The sequence below is a fragment of the Lissotriton vulgaris genome, chromosome 1_1 (assembly GCF_964263255.1).
Source record: "Lissotriton vulgaris chromosome 1_1, aLisVul1.2, whole genome shotgun sequence".
NCBI classification, from domain to species: Eukaryota; Metazoa; Chordata; class Amphibia; order Caudata; family Salamandridae; genus Lissotriton; species Lissotriton vulgaris.
In genome coordinates this window covers 1156982394-1156991047 of record NC_141685.1, presented here as the reverse complement: position 1 = coordinate 1156991047, position 8654 = coordinate 1156982394, and positions in this window count along the sequence as shown.

Below are 8654 nucleotides of genomic sequence, written 5' to 3'. Positions count from 1 at the left end.
GCCTGCCTGAGCAAACTCGGAGAAAAAGGACCATTGGGAAGGGGCTGAGAGGCAGGTGGGTACCCGGGTCCATGGGGGCCCCGGCGGGTGGGCCCGGGTGCCACCTTCCCCGTCTCAGCTTCACCGGACCTCATGGAGGTCTGCCTGAGCAAACTCGGGAAAAAAAGACCATCGGGAAGGGGCTGAGAGGCAGGTGCATACCCGGGCCCTTGGGGGGCCCATGCGGGCGGGCCCGGGTGCCATCTTTCCCCGTCTCAGCATCACCGGACCTCACGGAGGTCTGACTTAGGAAAAAAATCAAAGAAAAAGGACATTCAGGAAGGGGCTGAGAGGCAGGTGCATACCCGGGCCCCTGGGTACCCCGGCGGGTGGGCCCGTGTGCTGCCTTCCCCTGTCTCTGTTGTAAACAGGGAGTTAGGTCCTGGGACGTACGGGCAGCTGGACCATATGTAAATCTTAGAAAAAACGCAGTGCTGTCCGTACAAATACTTTGCAACGTCTCCTTAATTAGAGAAACAAATCACCTATTGATTGAGGATTTGTATGGTATTTTTATTTATACCTTATGAATTATTGATTTTCAAACAACAAATAGTTTGACAAAAAAGACATCCCATATATACACCGTTATTCAAAAACTAAACAGTACAAAATTATGATACTACTACATAAAACATAAAGCAAAACATTTCATATGTACATTTCATATGTACATTTGCACAATATTCAAATTTGGTCAATATCATATATACATTACCAAAATGTCCACATTATTGATGCAATTCCAATCAAGGAATGGTGAACACAATTAAGAAAAATCAAGAGAAAATCAACTGGAGAACAGATGAATCAGTAACATGCACAATATTAATCAGTGAAAGAAAAGAATACACTGAATCAATGTTTCAGTCATTCAAGAGTGCTATTCTCCAATAGGCCGACGCGTTTCGAACTCGAAATATGAATTAACGTGTTCTCATCAGGGCTGTGGGATTTTCCTGTTTGATTTTGTGCAAAAATAAAGAGAAAAATATATACATAAGTTCCTGAATTAAAAGGCCTCTATAAAATGCTCCAATGTGAACTGTAATTGCAATGGGGTTACCTTACAAAAGGCCGTCGCACTTTTTCTATAGGGTTTCAGTTGGGGGGGTTCAGTTACTTGTTGTGGTCCCTGCCGGGGTTTCTGAAAGAGGGACAATTTGTGCCAGGATAAAGTCAGTTTGTGATGCCAAAAGCGTGCAAAGTATTTGTACGGACAGCACTGCGTTTTTTCTAAGATTCCCCTGTCTCAGCATCGCCGGACCTCACGGAGGTATGCCTGAGCAAACTCAGAGAAAAAGGACCATCGGCAAGGGGCTGAGAGGCAGGAGCGTACCCAGGCCCCTGGGGGCCCTGGCCCTGGCCCTGGCCCAGTGCATCATGGGAACAGGGCAGACCAAACTACCAAGCCAATTCTTCACCAGAAAGGAGACAAGCTTCCGGGGACCGGTTTCTGGCATTTCAGCCGTCGTCGGCCCGGCTTGCTTGAATCCTGATGGTGCAGTGAGCAAGGGACTCATCTCTGAGTATACCCTGCCACACCTATAGTGGCTAAAAACGATTCAGAAAAGGGGGTGCTGATGAACAGAGTGTCTGAATTAAGCAGACCACTCTTACCCAGTCCAAAGATCAGGGCTTGATCCTTCACCGTTATTTAGCTCACAGCACCATCCCAGCTCAGAACCTGGCTATATGCAAATTAGTCTGTCCCTGGCCCAGTGCATCATGGGACAGGGCAGACCAAACTACCAAGCCAATTCTTCACCAGAAAGGAGACAAGCTTCCGGGGACCGGACTAATTTGCATGTAGCCAGGTTCAGAGCTGGGATGGTGCAGTGAGCTAAATAACGGTGATGGATCAAGCCCTGATCTTTGGACTGGGTAAAAGTGGTCTGCTTAAGTCAGACACTCTGTTCATCACCACCCCCTTTTCTGAATCGTTTTTGGCCACTATAGGTGTGGCAGGGTATACTCAGACATGAGTCCCTTGCTCACTGCACCATCAGGATTCAAGCAAGCCTTGCCGACGACGGCTGAAATGCCAGAAACCGGTCCCCGGAAGCTTGTCTCCTTTCTGGTGAAGAATTGGCTTGGTAGTTTGGTCTGCCCTGTTCCCATGATGCACTGGGCCAGGGACCGACTAATTTGCATATAGCCAGGTTCTGAGCTGGGATGGTGCAGTGAGCTAAATAATGGTGATGGATCAAGCCCTGATCTTTGGACTGGGTAAGAGTGGTCTGCTTAATTCAGACACTCTGTTCATCAACACCCCCTTTTCTGAATCGTTTTTGGCCACTGCCCACTATAGGTGTGGCAGGGTATACTCAGACATGAGTCCCTTGCTCACTGCACCATCAGGATTCAAGCAAGCCGGGCTGACGACGGCTGAAATGCCAGAAACCGGTCCCTGGAAGCTTGTCTCCTTTCTGGTGAAGAATTGGCTTGGTCCGCCCTGTTCCCATGATGCACTGGGCCAGGGACAGACTAATTTGCATATAGCCAGGTTCTGAGCTGGGATGGTGCAGTGAGCTAAATAACGGTGATGGATCAAGCCCTGATCTTTGGACTGGGTAAGAGTGGTCTGCTTAATTCAGACACTCTGTTCATCACCACCCCCTTTTCTGAATCGTTTTTGGCCGCTATAGGTGTGGCAGGGTATACTCAGACATGAGTCCCTTGCTCACTGCACCATCAGGATTCAAGCAAGCCGGGCCGACGACGGCTGAAATGCCAGAAACCGGTCCCCGGAAGCTTGTCTCCTTTCTGGTGAAGAATTGGCTTGTCAGTTTGGTCTGCCCTGTTCCCATGATGCACTGGGCCAGGGACAGACTAATTTACATATAGCCAGGTTCAGAGCTGGGATGGTGCAGTGAGCTAAATAACGGTGATGGATCAAGCCCTGATCTTTGGACTGGGTAAGAGTGGTCTGCTTAATTCAGATACTCTGTTCATCACCTCCCCCTTTTCTGAATCGTTTTTGGGCACTATAGATGTGGCAGGGTATACTCAGACTTGAGTCCCTTGCTCACTGCACCATCAGGATTCAAGCAAGCCGGGTCGACGACGGCTGAAATGCCAGAAACTGGTCCCGGGAAGCTTGTCTCCTTTCTGGTGAAGAATTGGCTTGGTAGTTTGGTCTGCCCTGTTCCCATGATGCACTGGCACAGGGACAGGCTAATTTGCATATAGCCAGGTTCTGAGCTGGGATGGTGCAGTGAGCTAAATAACGGTGATGGATCAAGCCCTGATCTTTGGACTGGGTAAGAGTATTCTGCTTAATTCAGACACTCTGTTCATCACCACCCCCTTTTCTGAATCGTTTTTGGCCACTATAGGTGTGGCAGGGTATACTCAGACATGAGTCCCTTGCTCACTGCACCATCAGGATTCAAGCAAGCCGGGCCTACGATGGCTGAAATGCCAGAAACCGGTCCCCGGAAGCTTGTCTCCTTTCTGGTGAAGAATTGGCTTGGTAGTTTGGTCTGCCCTGTTCCCATGATGCACTGGGCCAGGGACAGACTAATTTGCATATAGCCAGGTTCTGAGCTGCGATGGTGCAGTGAACTAAATAACGGCGATGGATCAATCCCTGATCTTTGGACTGGGTAAGGGTGGTCTGCTTAATTCAGACACTATGTTGATCACCACCCCCTTTTCTGAATCGTTTTTGGCCACTATAGGTGTGGCAGGGTATACTCAGACATGAGTCCCTTGCTCACTGCACCATCAGGATTCAAGCAAGCCGGGCCGACGACGGCTGAAATGCCAGAAACCGGTCCCCGGAAGCTTGTCTCCTTTCTGGTGAAGAATTGGCTTGGTCTGCCCTGTTCCCATGAGGCACTGGGCCAGGGACAGACTAATTTGCACATAGCCAGGTTCTGAGCTGGGATGGTGCAGTGAGCTAAATAACGGTGATGGATCAAGCCCTGATCTTTGGACTGGGTAAGAGTGGTCTTCTTAATTCAGACACTCTGTTCATCACCTCCCCCTTTTCTGAATCGTTTTTGGCCACTATAGGTGTGGCAGGGTATACTCAGACATGAGTCCCTTGCTCACTGCACCATCAGGATTCAAGCAAGCCGGGCCGACGACGGCTGAAATGCCAGAAACCGGTCCCCGGAAGCTTGTCTCCTTTCTGGTGAAGAATTGGCTTGGTAGTTTGGTCTGCCCTGTTCTCATGATGCACTGGGCCAGGAACAGACTAATTTGCATATAGCCAGGTTCTGAGCTGGGATGGTGCAGTGAGCTAAATAACGGTGATGGATCAAGCCCTGATCTTTGGACTGGGTAAGAGTGGTCTGCTTAATTCAGACACTCTGTTCATCACCACCCCCTTTTCTGAATCGTTTTTGGCCACTATAGGTGTGGCAGGGTATACTCAGACATGAGTCCCTTGCTCACTGCACCATCAGGATTCAAGCAAGCCGGGCCGACGACGGCTGAAATGCCAGAAACCGGTCCCCGGAAGCTTGTCTCCTTTCTGGTGAAGAATTATCTTGGTAGTTTGGTCTGCCCTGTTCCCATGATGCACTGGGCCAGGGACAGACTAATTTGCATATAGCCAGGTTCTGATCTGGGATGGTGCAGTAAGCTTAATAACGGTGATGGATCAAGCCCTGATCTTTGGACTCGGTAAGAGTGGTCTGCTTAATTCAGACACTCTGTTCATCACCACCCCCTTTTCTGAATCGTTTTTAGCCACTATAGGTGTGGCAGGGTATACTCAGACATGAGTCCCTTGCTCACTGCACCATCAGGATTCAAGCAAGCCGGGCCGACGACGGCTGAAATGCCAGAAACCGGTCCCCAGAAGCTGTGTCCTTTCTGGTGAAGAATTGGCTTGGTAGTTTGGTCTGCCCTGTTCCCATGATGCACTGGGCCAGGGACAGACTAATTTGCATATAGCCAGGTTCTGAGCTGGGATAGTGCAGTGAGCTAAATAACGGTGTTGGATCAAGCCCTCATCTTTGGACTGGGTAAGAGTGGTCTGCTTAATTCAGACACTCTGTTCATCACCACCCCCTTTTCTAAATCGTTTTTGGCCACTATAGGTGTGGCAGGGTATTCTCAGACATGAGTCCCTTGCTCACTGCACCATCAGGATTCAAGCAAGCCGGGCCGACGATGGCTGAAATGTCAGAAGCCGGTCTCCGGAAGCTTGTCTCCTTTCTGGTGAAGAATTGGCTTGGTAGTTTAGTCTGCCCTGTTCCCATGAAGCACTGGGCCAGGGACAGACTAATTTGCATATAGCCAGGTTCTGAGCTGGGATGGTGCAGTGAGCTAAATAACGGTGATGGATCAAGCCCTGATCTTTGGACTGGGTAAGAGTGGTCTGCTTAATTCAGACACTCTGTTCATCACCACCCCCTTTACTGAATCGTTTATGGCCACTATAGATGTGGCAGGGTATACTCAGACATGAGTCTCTGACTCACTGCACCATCAGGATTCAAGCAAGCCGGGCCGACGACGGCTGAAATGCCAGAAACCGGTCCTCGGAAGCTTGTCTCCTTTCTGGTGAAGAATTGGCTTGGTAGTTTGGTCTGCCCTGTTCCCATGATGCACTGGGCCAGGGACAGACTAATTTGCATATAGCCAGGTTCTAAGCTGAGATGGTGCAGTGAGCTAAATAACGGTGATGGATCAAGCCCTGATCTTTGGACTGGGTAAGAGTGGTCTGCTTAATTTAGACACTCTGTTCATCACCACCCCCTTTTCTGAATCGTTTTTGGCCACTATAGGTGTGGCAGGGTATACTCAGACATGAGTCCCTTGCTCACTGCACCATCAGGATTCAAGCAAGCCGGGCCGACGACGGCTGAAATGCCAGAAACCGGTCCCCGGAAGCTTGTCTCCTTTCTGGTGAAGAATTGGCTTGGTAGTTTGGTCTGCCCTGTTCCCATGATGCACTGGGCCAGGGACAGACTAATTTGCATATAGCCAGGTTCTGAGCTGGGATGGTGCAGTGAGCTAAATAACGGTGATGGATCAAGCCCTGATCTTTGGACTGGGTAAGAGTGGTCTGCTTAATTCAGACACTCTGTTCATCACCACCCCCTTTTCTGAATCGCCAATGAAAGAGTGAGCAGGTGCCAGAGCATGGGGACAGGAGGCCGAGGGCCCCAGCTAGGCCCCAGCCATGGAGGCTACAAGGGGGACCCGATAGGCCCTCCGACCCGGGGCCTGCGGACACCTTGAGAAGCAGGGTAGGCATGCACGGGACCGACGGACCCCAGTCCTGGGCCCTTGGTGGAGCAGCAGCCCGGGGGACTCGGCTCAGGGCCGGAGCACCCCACCCAGGGCCCTGGCGGGCCCCTGGACCGCATCCAGGGCATCCTGCTATGTGGCAGGCCCAGGGACGGACCCAGGGCTGGGGCTGGGGCTGGGGCGGCATCCTGACCCATCTAGCTGCCGGCTGAAGACGGCTAGGCCGAGAGGGCTCCCAAAGTACCTTGTCCCTAGTATTCCGGAGGAAGGCTAAATTTCTTTCTGGGAACCTGTGCGCACCGCAAGGCTCAGGGGGCCCTAGGCGCGAATGCGCCCGACCTCCTGGAGCCCTGGCTGGGATCCGAGAGGCGAATGGCACCTCATCGGGACTTCCAGGGAAGCCCAGCCATCTGGTCACCCCATAGGAAAGCATTGGGTGCAACCAGATGGCCGAGGGGAGTGGTGCGATCAAGTGGCCGGGACTGAAAGGACTCCCATCTGCCCGCCCGAGGCCTTTGCGGTAGGGCTCCCATCTGCCCACGCATGGCAATACACCAGCTGCTGGGCCTCAGGTGCAGGTGGGGGTGCCGGAGCTCTCGGGCCCGAACACCCATGGGAGGACTGTCCGGGACCCATGGAGCCCATCCCGGGCACTCGGCCATGCCGTTGCCTGGAGGAGGGAGCCCCAGACAGCCGGGGGGGACTGCCCGGGACCCATGGAGCCCGTCCCGGCCACTCTGCCATGCCGTTGGCCTGGAGGAGGGAGCCCTGGACACCCGGGGAGGACTTCCCGGGACCCATGGAGCAGATCCTGGGCACTTTGCCATGCTGTTGGCCTGGAGGCGGAAGCCCCAGCTACCTAGGGAGGTGTTGCCCAGGCATAGCCCATGTGTTTCCCAGGCAGAGAACCGCCAGCCTGGGAGGAGTGTCTGGGCATACCCTGCCCCATGTAATCCGGAGGAAAGCTACCCCTCTTTCTTGGAACCCGCGCGCACCGATTGACGGAGGGGACCGAGGGCTCAGATGCGCTCGACCTTATGGAGCCCTTGCTGGAATCGGGGAGGTGAATGGCACCTCATCGGGACTTCCAGGGAAGCCCGGCAATCTGGTCGCCTCATTGGAAAGCATTGCGTGCGACCAGATTACAAAGGGGAAAGGTGCGACCAGATGGCCGGGATCGAAAGGACTCCCAGCTGCCCATCCCGATTCTTGGCGGAAGGGCTCCTGCCTGCCCACACAGGGCAGGGCTCGGGGGCTCGGGGACCACGACTGGGCCTCAGGCACGGGGAGGACCACCGGAGCTCTCGGGCCTGGACGCCCAGGGGAAGACTGCCCAGGACCCATGGAACCCATCCCGGGTACTTTGCCATGCAGTTGGTCTGGAGGAGGGAGCCCCGGACACCCAGGGGAGGACTGCCCGGGACCCATGGAGCCCGTCCGGGGCACTTTGCCATGCCTTTGGCCTGGAGGAGGGAGCCCCGGACACCCAGGGGAGGACTGCCCGGGAACCATGGAGCCCGTCCCGGGGCACTTGGCCACGCTGTTGGCCTGGAGGAGGGAGCCCTAGATGCCCGGGGGGACAGCCTGGGACCCATGGAGCCCCTCCCGAGGACTTTGCCACCCCTGGAGGAGGAAGCCCGGGGTAGGACTGCCCAGGAACTATGAAGCCCGTCCAGGGCACTTTGCTATGCTGTGGCCCGGAGCCCCCCCGGTCAGAGTAGAGGTGTTGTCTGAGCATAGCCCATCTGGTCACCGGCAGAGAACCGCCAGCCCGGGAGAGGTGTCTGGGCATACCCTGCCCCTAGTAATCCAGAGGAAGGCTAACCCTCTTTCTTGGAACCTGCATGCACAGAGTGATGGAGGGGACCCAGGGTGCGGAGGCGCCCGACCTCCTGGAGCCCTCGCTGGGATGAGGGAGGCAAATGGCACCTCATCTGGACTTTCAGGGAAGACCGGCCATCTGGTCGCCCCATTTGAAAGCATTGCGTGCGACCAGATGGCCGAGGGGAAAGGTGCGACCAGATGGCCGGGACTGAAAGAACTCCCAGCTGCCCACCCAAGCCTTCATGGAAGGGCTCCCACCCCGCCTGCCCTTGTTGGGCTCCGGAGGTGCAGGGCTCGGAGCTGCAGGGCTTTGGGACTTTGGGGCTCACTGGCTGCGGGGCTCGGGGGATGCAAGCTCGGGGGCTGCAGGGCTCGGGGGCTACAGGGCTCGAGGCTGCAGGGCTCCAGGGTTGCAGGGCTCCAGGGCTGCAGGGCTCTGGGGCTGCAGGGCTCGGGGCTGCAGGGCTCCGGGGCTGCAGGACTCCGGGGCTGCAGGGCTCAGGAGGGCTCCGAAACCCCACGCTGGGCCTTAGGCATGGGAAGGCCCGCAAGAGCTCCTGGGGCCCAGCCGCCCAGGGGAG